The following is an 11,279-nucleotide window of genomic DNA, read 5'->3' on the forward strand; positions in this document are numbered from 1 at the left end:
AGAGAGAGATTACTCCAATACAGTAGGCACTTGAACGACAGGTTTGAACTACACAGGTCCACTTATACATGAAGGCAATGATGAGGATGAAGACCTTTATGATAATCCAATTCCACTTAATGAATAGTAAAATTATTTTCTCTTCTTTATGATTTTCTTAATAATATTTTTTCTCTAGTTTAAGAATACAGTATATAATACATGTAACATACAAAATATACATTAACTGTGTATGTTACTGGTAAGGCTTCCAGCCCACAGTAGGCTGTTAGTTACGTTTTGGGGAGTCGAAAGTTATACAAGAATTTCCAACTGCATGGGATGCCAACTTCCCTAACCACCAGTTGTTCAAGGGTCAACTGCAGTTCCTGTGGTAGGTAATTCTAAGATGGTCCCTAAGACTCCTACCCCTGGTGTACATGCCTTGTATAATTCCCTTCCCTCTCTGTGGGAAGAATCTGTGAATATGATGGGATATTCCTCCTGTTATTAGGTTACATTTTAAGGCAAAGATAAGGGGATTTTGCAGATGTAATTAAGGTTCCAAATTAGTTGACTCTTAGTTAATTCAAAAGGGAGGATATACAGGGTGGGTCAACTTAATCACCAAAAGAAATTGTAAGACGACAACTGGGACTAATGCTGCAGAAGGGGAATGCATGGCACGATTTAAATAAAAATAGCTAACACTCAACGTAATATATACTGTTTCTCAGGTGCTGTTCTTGGTACCTTGCTTAGGTCTCACAATAGCCCTAGGAAGAGACTACCATTCTCCCATTTCCTAGGTGATGAGATAAAGGCACAGCAAGTTTAGTGACTTGTCCAATGTTGTATTCTTGGGGAATGGTAGAGTGGGGATTTGAAGCCAGGCAGTGTGGTTTTGGTTCTGAGGGTCATGCCACACCCACTGGCCCAGAAAAAGCCTTCCTTTTAGAATGGGAGATGTTTGAGGGGAAAAGAAAGTTGAGCTTAGTCCTTCCTGCATCTGTTTCCCACTTTGGTTTCTGTGGTACTTCCCAGTCCTGGTTCTCTTGTTTTGTTTTCTTTTTAAATCCCTCCTTGCTTCTCTTTTTTTCTTTTACCTAATTTTGAGATTGTCCCCAAAGCTGGGTTACTTGCACCCTGTTCTGTCCTCTAAGTTCTCTTTCTTTTTGACAGTGCATTCATTCTGATGAATGGCCTTTTAGAGTATTATGAAGTCATGCAATTAATTTTTAGCAAGGAATCACAGCTGATTTCAAAATCAAATGTCATATACATCAATTTGTGTAGAGCTAGTAAAAGTATTGTAACTTGGAATGAAATGACTACTTTATCAGTTTGCAATCTAGATACCCAATAGAATCACCTGAGGAACTTGTTCAGGTGATTCTAATGTGCAAACAGGGCTGAGAACCATTGGGTTATTACAATCAACGAAGCCATTTAGTACAATCTTACTTTGAGGGAGTCTAGGAGTAGCATGGAGGGAGTCCAAATGCCTAAGTGGTCAGGAAGAATGTTACTTTGTTTACAAAACTATTGTGAAAATTGATTCTATGAATTGGAGAATTGGAGTTATCTTGTCATACCCAGCTAGAGTTAAGAGACCATGGTGTAAGCACCTGCCCAGAGATTATGCCACAAGCCAGCTACCAAAATGACCTGCCATAACCCTAAGACCAGTTTTATCCACCGCTATCACTCACTGATCAGAGCTTGCCCACTCCCAAAACTTTCGCTAGTTCCAATGAGTTTTCTTTCAAAATAATATGTAACATGTCTCTCTCTCTCTCTCTCTCTCTCTTTTTTTTTTTTTTTAACTTTTTGAGACAGAGTCTTCCCCTGACACCCAGGCTGGAATGCAGTGGTGCAATCATAGCTCACTGCAGGCTCGACTTCCTGGGCTCAAGCAATCCTTCCACCTCAGCCTCCCGAGTGCCTGGGACAACAGGTGCACACCACCATGCCTGGCCTCTCTTTCTACTAAAACCCCCAACCTTCTCTTTGTTCTTTGGACACACTGAAGGCCAACCCAGTCTGCATGTATGCCCAAAATTGCAATTTTGCTTTCCAAATAAAATGTTTTGTTTTAGATATTTGACTCTATATTTTTATTTGACTTTGACACCGTGCATTAATAAACATAAGCCAGTGCAGCAGTAAAACACTCCACATTCACTGGTGCAAGTGAAGAAAACACAGGAAAACAGAAAAATGATAGTATATCACTTCCCTTAGTGTGTTCCACACAGTTTAATAGGCATTACATAGGTGAGAAAATAAGGTGGTGAGAGGATGGGGGAATTGGGTGTAGTGTGATACCACTTTACATAGGTATTATTGAATCCTTACAATACTGAGAAGCATCCCTATTTAAATATGAGGAAACGGAGGCACAAAGAGTAAGTGACATGCCTGAAGTTATAAGGATAGTAAGATAGAAATATTAATTCATGTTAGGAACGAAGAACATTGCCATTCTTCCTTTTCTGGAAACATCACCAAGAATTATTGTTGAATTTTTTGCTATTTCACCATTTATCACAATAATGTTTTTTCTTTGTTCTGTTAAGTGAATTAGATTAATGAATTTTCTAATATTAAATTATCCTCTTATTACTTGAATGGGTCCCCCTTGGTGAAGGTGGGACTCTGTTCACATACTGCTAGACTCCATTTACTAATATTTTACGTGGCGTATTTTCAATAAATATTTATGTGTAAGACTGTAGGCAGCTTAATTTTTATGCTGTTTGTCAGATTTTGATATGCTGGATTTGATTTTTTTAAATGAGAATTTTTTTGTTTTTCTCTGTTCTAGAACATTTGAAAAAGTATCAAAATTACTTGTTTCTTGAAAGTTTGAAAGAATTCATGAATGAAACTGCCTCAGCCTGATGTTATTTAGGATAATTGGCTATTCAAAAACACTCCTTGTTTGGGCCAGGCACCGTGGCTCAGGCCTGTAATCCCAGCACTTTGGGAGGCTGAGCTGCGTGGATCACCTGAGGTCAGGAGTTCGAGACCAGCCTGGCCAACATGGCAAAACCCTGTCTCTACTAAAAATACAAAAATTGGCCAGGTGTGTTGGTGTGGCCTGTAATCCCAGCTACTCAGGAGGCTGAGGCAAGATAATTGCTTGAATCCAGGAGGTGGAGGTTGCAGTGAGCCGAGATCATGCCACTGCACTCCAGCCTGGGCGACAGAGTGAGACTCTGTCTTAAAAAAAAAAAAACAAAAAAAAAAAAACTCACAGTTTTCTCTGGACATTAAAAATACTAGTTTATTCCATCGTCACTTAAATCAACCCAACGAGGCAAAGATATTCATTTTACTCCATTAGGCTGTTTCTTTCCTCTTCTCATTCACTTTTATTAATAGTGATAAACGTATGTTTACCTGGTAAATCCCTCTTTTCTTCTTATACAAGTCTGGGTTAATTACAAAACAACAGTGACTTTTTCCAGGGCCACATCTAGGTGCGTGACATACTTTGGAACACTCACAGTATAATTGGGTACCTGATGCAAATTATTTGCATATGCAAGCAACATTTGAGTTAAAAGTGTTATGGACTTCCTGAGATTAGCATTAATTTTTCTTCTCTGTTTCCTCTACCTTCTCTTTCCCAGCTATTTAATAGGAGCCTCTGTGCTAGAGGAGGAGGCTGGAGAAGAGCCACAGAACTAGGTGAGGGGGTGGGGAGAGTGAGTGGAAACCGATCAGAAACCTTTATTGGGAATTAGATTTTCCCTGTCTCACCCCCCTCCCACCCCAAAAAGCCTACAGTTCTTCCGGGCCATGGTTTGAGCCTGCCATTCTAGAATGTTCCACAATGCAACTATTACTTTCCTGTAGAGGTCATGAAACGTAGATTTTTGGCTTTCCGGTCTTGCTGAAAGATCTTTATTTCAGTGAAATACCAATCAAGAAGCTACTTTGAAAAGTGTCATATGCCATCCCCAGCCTTGGTTTAGGAATAACTTGTGCAAAAGCCACAAATGCTCTTCTTCACAAAACCTCTACTGTGGTTTTCGCACATCACTGCTAACTCTAGCACAGTCTTTCCTCTTTCTTACAGGAGTAAGAGAAAGTATTAGCACTAAGTCAGCTCTGTTCACATTTCCGGTTTCAGAGGAGCTAACTCTGAAAATGCAGTATTTTTTACAGTTCACTCACTCTGTGAAGGATATTCCCAAATCTCATCCCAGTGACAGAAAATCCTTATGTGTCCTAAGCTGCAAATAAGCATTATGCTCCCAGGTGGAAGAGGATTTTGAGATAAGTTTTCGTTAAGAAGGATGGAAATAGGAGCGTTGAAAAATGACGAAATGTGTTAATTCTCGGGTTCAGCCATATGAGTAAAATCCCGGATTGGCATTTTGTACCTAGTGATTACCAGTGCTGCGAACCCATCGAAGGCTGGGGACAGCGGTATGCAATGTTGGAAGAGAAGAAAAACACCCTCGTGACTCCCCTCCGGTATAGCTCAAAGTCCCCAGGAGACTTCCTTTCCCCAAATACCTGTGAGTCTACCTGCACGCAGAAATGTGTGCTCTCCTGCTATCAAAACCACACCGCTCCCCTTGTCTAGTAAATTAGCCAGACATGGCCCTTGAGATAGTGCTGTGAGTTTGGTTCTTTAAGGTAACTTCCTTACTTGTAATTAGTTGGCCCTTAATCCTCCTTAAGCTTCCTCTTCCCATCCTGGGGTGTGTGGAAGAGGGCCAGGGGAGAGAAGGACTGTGAAATCCTCAAAGTCCCCAGAGCTCTGCCCCCTAACCCTAGTCCTCGGAGGCCCCCTGAACTCCCTCCGCTTCTCAAATTCCCCAGCTTCTCCCAACTTAGTCCTTGCCAGCACTGAGAGTAGCCCCATCCCCACCCTCCCAGGCAGGGGAAGGGGCAGCTTTAGGGCTTCCTGGAAATTTACTCCCTGACAGCTTTCCCAGGAGGATTTGCACTTAAAAAGGACACTTGGGGAGGGAGCCTGCTCCTCTGTACAAAGCTTATCCTTTAGAAGACCTGGACACAGCCTCCAGGTGGGAAGATGTCACCTGTGTGGGGGAAGTGGGAGGTTATCCTGAGGAGAAAGTGTGTGAAGGAGGGTTGGTCTGGGGCGGGGCGGTGGTTGGGTGGGGAGGACAAGACTTTTCTGCCTGCACTACTCCCACCTTCCTTTTTCCCATCTGTTTCACCAAGATTTTCCTTCCTGACTTGTTTTTGGACACTTTCTGCACTCCTCTTGTTCTATTCCTAAACTGTCCCACGCACCTTTCCACTACCTTGTCCCTGAATATTTTTTGCTGTGTCCTGTTCCTTGTCCTGGTCCCAAATCATTCGGCCTGCCCTTCCCTTGTCCCTGGATCTTTTTGCCGAGTGTCACTATTTTTGGACAAAGAGCCTTTTCCAGTCCCGCCTTGAACCACACTACGTAGAAGCCTCCTTGTAGATGATGTGAGAGTCCAGCTCTAGGAATTAGCTAACTCTTACCTGGGGTTGGGGGCCAGTTTGTGGAAGGACAGAGATTGGAAGAAGAGCAGGACCCCTTCAGCAGCCCTGCTTGCCTTCTGCAGAGCACAACAGCCTGGCCTGAACAAAAATGTTCCTAGTGGCAGAAGATACTTCTCCAGAAGAGTTTGCTTTTATCACACTTAAACATAGATAGATAGATAGATAGATAGATAGATAGATAGATAGATAGATAGATAGATAGATAGATAATGGGTAGATATAGCTATAAATACATGTTTTTTATACAAGTAGCACATATTCATTGTGGGAAACTTCAAAAATATAGACAAGTTAAAGCAAAAAGATAAAGATACCCCAGAACCTATCACCCAGCCACAAGTCTTGTGGTACCTTGCAGACTTGTTTCTGTATGCACATGTAGATGAGTGTAGAGCATAATCAAAGAGCCATGCGGTTCCTCCACTTCACTGTGTGTCCTGTGCTGATGAGCACCTTTCTGCTCAGGTCATGATTGGAGCAGCATTTCAAGAGATGGAGCCGGTTTCTTCTACAGAAGTGTTGTATTAGTTTCCAAGGGCTGCCATGACAAATTACCACAAACTGGGGAGCTTAAAACTACAGAAATGTATTCTTTTACAGTCTTGGAGGCCAGAAGTCTGAACTTGAAGGTGTTGACAGGGCCATGCTCTCTCTAAAGGATCTAGGGGAGGGTCTTTCCTTGTTTCTTCCTAGCTTCTGATGATTGCCAGCAATCCTTGATGTTCTGTGGCTTGTAGACACATCTCTCCAATCCCTGCCTCTGTCTTTGCATGGCTGTTTTCCCTCTGTGTTTGTCTGTGTTCAAATTTCCCTCTTCTTATAAGATCACTAGTCATTGAATTAGGGTCCACCCTAATTCAGTATGACCTTGTATTAATTTCCCTATTACATTTGCAAAGTATTTCCCCAGCAAAAAAGTCACATTCACAGGTTCCACATGGACATGAATTTGGGAAGGGGAACACTGTTCAACCCAAAACAGATAACAACCCTACTGCTTCTTTGAAACTGCTTCAGATGTGGTTGGTTCCCCGATGTCAGGGAAGAGAGAGCTCCAGGCATCAGTCACCCTGTGGCAAGGAGTACCAGGACGTCCTCCTCACAGTCAGAAAACATCTTGATGTCAAAGACAGGGGCTATTGAGTTCTATGTGGAAGAGATCTAGTGGAAACTGTCCCAGGTCCACGCTTACCAAGATGGCGCAGTTCACCGTCGGGCATTGTGATGAAGAAAGATTCCCAACTCCACTTATTCACAAGGAAACACTCTTGCCACAATAACTGTTAAAGGTTGTGGTAATTGTTTCCCAATTATCTACCTGTGAGCAAAAATTAACATGGGTGCAGAGCATGGAGGGGAACTTTTAGCTGCTACTCATAAGCACTTTGGGGACACCCTCAACTTATTTTTACAAAACTGAAACTGGGCTGGTTACAGTGGCTCACGCCTGTAATCCCAGCACTTTGAGAGGCCGAGGCAGGTGGACCACCTGAGGTTAGGAGTTCAAGACCAACCTGGCCAACATGGTGAAACCCCGTATCTACTAAAAGTACAAAAATTAGCCGGGCATGGTGGCAGGTGCCTGTAATCCCAGCTACTCGGGAGGCTGAGGCCGGAGAATCACTTGAATCTGGGGGTGGAGGTTGTACTGAGCCGAGATCGTGCCATTGCACTCCAGCCTGGGCAATAAGAGTGAAACTCCATCAAAAACAAAACAAAACAAAACAAAACAAAAAACTGGGAACATCCTATTTGCACCATGATATTTGCGCTATCAGTGTATCACAGGGGTCCTTCTAAGCCAGTAAATATCCTTCTGTACCAAAATGTTTTTAACTGGTAATTCTAAATCTTTTGATAAAGGCCTTCCACTTCTCTTCCACCCCTGTGGTCCCTGTGGTACATCTTTTGCTGAGAGACTACCTTCTTCTCAAATCTTAACTATTTTACTGAATCTCTCCACCTCTTTTTGCACTCCTCAACTCAGCCAGGAAAAAAAAAAATTTCCTGCCCCTGGCGTTTCCTTAATCAGATGCAGACATGGCTGGATGTTCTTTGCTGGGCTGCTGAGTCAGAAGCCTGGACGGGCCAGCTTCAGTTTTAATAGAGTGGCTCAGGAAGGAAGTGCTAACAGAGATGGGTGCACAGTGCAGTCAGTGGGTGGGAACTGATGCTGGCTAGAAGACCTGAGTCTTCTGAGAGGCAGCTTGATTCCTGGAAAAGACTACTGGGCTGGAAGTCAGGAGGCCTGGGGTAGTCTCAGCTCTGCCGCTAACATGCTGCATGACCATGGTAAGTCATTGCCTTTCTCCAAACCTCGGTGAGAAACAGCGGACCTGGCCCCAGAAGACACTGTGGGAGAACTAGAGGTCTTCTGAGTCAGGCCCCCACTAAGAAGGCAGTCTCCTGTGAGGATACCTAGGAGATGAGTTAGAAGCGGAGGGCATATTTCACAAACAGCCCCCAAGGGATTGTCAAGAACAGACCACAGGAAGAATCAGAGAGACAGAGACTGCTCAAGCCTGGGGTCCGAACTAAAGCAGGGCAGCAGTTAGAAGTTGAAGAGAGGAGAAAGCCCTGAACGAGTTAAGTCAAGAAGAAGGATCATGGTAGAGGTAAATTGCAGGGTAGGCAGGGAAAGGCTGTGGAGAGGGGTTTCTGGGCAGTGGAGCCAGGGGCTAGCCTACTAAAGTTCTGGTGCTCTAGGGGAGATGCAGAAAGTAGGCTGAGGCCAGGCATGGTGACTCATGCCTGTAATCCCAACAGTTTGGGAGACCAAAGTGGGCAGATCATTTGAGGCCAGAAGTTCCAGACCAGTCTGGCCAGCATGGTGAAACTCTGTCTCTACTAAAAGGATAAAAATGAGCCAGGCGTGGTGGTGCATACCTATAATCCCAGCCACTCAGGAGGCTGAGACAGGAGAATCACTTGAACCCAGGAGACGGAGATTGCAGTGAGCCGAGAACGCGCCATTGCACTCTAGCCTGGGTGACACAGCAAGACTCAGTCTCAAAAAAAAAAAAAAAAAGGCAGGCTGAGACTAAAGCAAGGGAGATTTTTAAAAATGGACTACAACCACACAGACAAGTCTTAAATGTTCAATCATGTCAGGTTGATATTTGAAGGAAAACAGGTGCCAACTATGTACCCACCTGCAGAGCTCGCCATCCCTGAGACTCTTCACTGTGGAAGAAAGGGAATTTTTTTGTTCTTTAAAAACCTGATATTTCATGTTCCACATTAAGGGTTGACTGGAGAACCTGAGGTGCTGTACAAAGACCAGAGGAAGGCTTTGATCCTAAGCCTGCAACCCTAAGAGGAGAATGAGCCCATGAGTTACAGCCTGTGGGTTCTTCCACATGCTATTTCCTGTACCTGGAATGTATTCTTTCCTGACCCAGAAAATTCCCTCAGGGATTCCTCTTCCAGGAAGTCTTCCCTGAGTCTGTCACCTCTTCATCCTCACTCCTTCTGCATGCTCCCCAAACCCCTGCAATTCTCTACTGTGGGTGCTTACCCAGTGCACTGTAGTCCACTCTGGCTTTTGTATCTCCTTAACTAGCAGCTCTGTCTTTTTCATTTTGGATTCCCAGACCTACCAGAGAGCCTAGTGCTTGCCAAATGCTGGGAAAATACTTATTGAAAGGATATTGACTACTCAATATTAGCCACAAGGCCCCTCAGACAGTCTTGCCATAGGAAACATCAATGGGAGAACTTTTGGAATTATATAGAGAGACGGGGTGGGGAACTTATGGATTTGTTGTTTTTTGTTGTTTGTTTGTTTGGCTAAACTCACAGCAATAGGTGTTAGAGTCATACAAGGGTTACAACAGCACACAAGAGCCCACTTATGACTAGAAATTTCTTCTAGAATTCCTTTCAAAGCATGATTCTCCTGCTGTGTTTGGGGTGGGGAGTGTGTGGCAGTGGTGAGGGAACCTGGGATGGAGGTAGGCATCTGTTAGAAAGAGAGACTAAGGATTCTGGTCACATTATCAAAACTAATACCAGAAACCAGATCAACACACCCAACATCCCCATTCCCAACCACACTCATCTATGCTGGAGATGATTATCCCCACACCCCTCCTATGTTACTCTTCCTGAGCCATTAGAGTGCCAGAATAAACATAACCAACTAGAAGACTTCTGCAGAATGGAAAAGGATGGAAGATTCCAGACTAGAAAGGCCAAGGACAGCAGATAGACAGATAGACACTGAATGTTGAGATTTGTCAGTGGAGTGCTGCAAGACAGGATGCAAAGTTATGACAGGTGTCTTTGCTTCTAGAGAGGCTTCGCAGACATACATTCTATCCCACCCTATCCTGCCCCACCCCGGGTGTGTAAGTACTCCTCCTTCTTGTTCCCACAGCATTCTGTGTTCACTTCAACAGTGGTGCTTTTCACACCGTTGATGGTTGTCTGTCTGCTCATGTATCGTTCAGCTTCTCTGAACTGGAAGCTCCTGGCAAAGCAGGGACTATCATCTTTTTCTTTGTATCCCCAGGGTCCAGCTCAGCATCTGGCTCACAGTAGGCACTCAGTGAATATTGATGTGAACAAATGAACTGATTCAAAGAAGTGTCTCTTGAAGTTGCTTCTTTCCAATCTAGCCAACAAATGCAGTATTCCAAATGGAGGTACCAGAGATCACATCATCTTCAGCTTTCTGCCACAGATCTACATGAAGAATCACACATGGTGCAGCTAAAATCCTTAATGTTAGATAGGACTTTGCATTGGACACTTTAAAATGTGATGTCTGGCTTTGAAGAGGGCGTATAACACAAATTGACTGTGCATCAATCTCACTAATGGAAAATAAACAATAGCCCATAAATCATCTTTCTTCAAGTGTAGTGTGTTTAGGATAAAAGTTGATTGGTCAGTGTTAAAATATATGTAAATTTTAGCCTTTCCAGAGCTCATGAAAATGTCTGAAAAAAAAAGCTTTTAAAAATGAGTAAGTACAAAGTTATTTGTTACAGCATTTAAAAATATCATATGATTGGAAACAACCTAAATGTTCATCAATAGGGGACTAGTTAAAAAACGTACAGTACATCATCATTCGTGTAATGGGATACTACGAAGTTGTAAAAAAAAAAATAGAGAATAAAGAAGTGTTTTGCTGACCTAGAACAATCTCCAAGATACATTGTTAAGATGTAGAACAATGTGTTATATACTGCTGTGTGTTAAAAGGCTGAAAGGCCTTTAAATATCTATGTATTTGCTGTGTATTTGCTTGAAGGTGCATAAAAGCATCCCAGGAAGATACATAAGAAACTGACAACACTGGTTAACAATGGAAGACTGAAAGGAAGAGATGGGGAAAAAGACTGCATTACATACTCTTTCATACTCTTTCATTTACATTTTAGACCATGTGAATGTATTATTTAGTCAAAAATAAATATAAAAAGGAAGAAACCACAACAACCATAGGAAATACAAAAAGTGACATCAATGTGACATAAGTTTTGACAAGCAAGAAAGGCCATGAATTTGGACTAACAGAGAGATCAGAGCAGTAAACACTGCAATTCAATAAGTTGTAAGAGTATGCTCTCCCAAAGAAGCATTAATCACAGAGTCAATGAATGTGAGGAGCAGGGGTGGGCTATGAGGCAGTCATTGAAAAGCCGCAGTGGAAACAGCTGGGACAGGTGGCCCTCTACCTCTCTCTCCTTTCCCCAGTGGACCATTTGTTAGGAGCAGCATTTGACCTTGGCCCTCAAGCTAAAGTTGCCTAGAGAGGGCTCTAGGAAGGATGC

General features: G+C 43.1%; 1 long non-coding RNA gene across 1 annotated transcript; it reads left to right on the forward strand.

Moving 5' to 3' along the window:
* The first annotated feature begins 7,526 nt into the window (after positions 1-7,526).
* LOC105516530 lies at positions 7,527-10,345 on the forward strand. The gene is made up of 3 exons (XR_001002502.1): positions 7,527-7,788; positions 8,742-8,841; positions 10,010-10,345. It is a non-coding gene; the product is annotated as an uncharacterized LOC105516530 (long non-coding RNA).
* The last annotated feature ends 934 nt before the right edge of the window (positions 10,346-11,279 follow it).

The sequence above is a fragment of the Colobus angolensis genome, unplaced genomic scaffold, assembly GCF_000951035.1.
Source record: "Colobus angolensis palliatus isolate OR3802 unplaced genomic scaffold, Cang.pa_1.0 Scaffold283, whole genome shotgun sequence".
NCBI classification, from domain to species: domain Eukaryota; kingdom Metazoa; phylum Chordata; class Mammalia; order Primates; family Cercopithecidae; genus Colobus; species Colobus angolensis.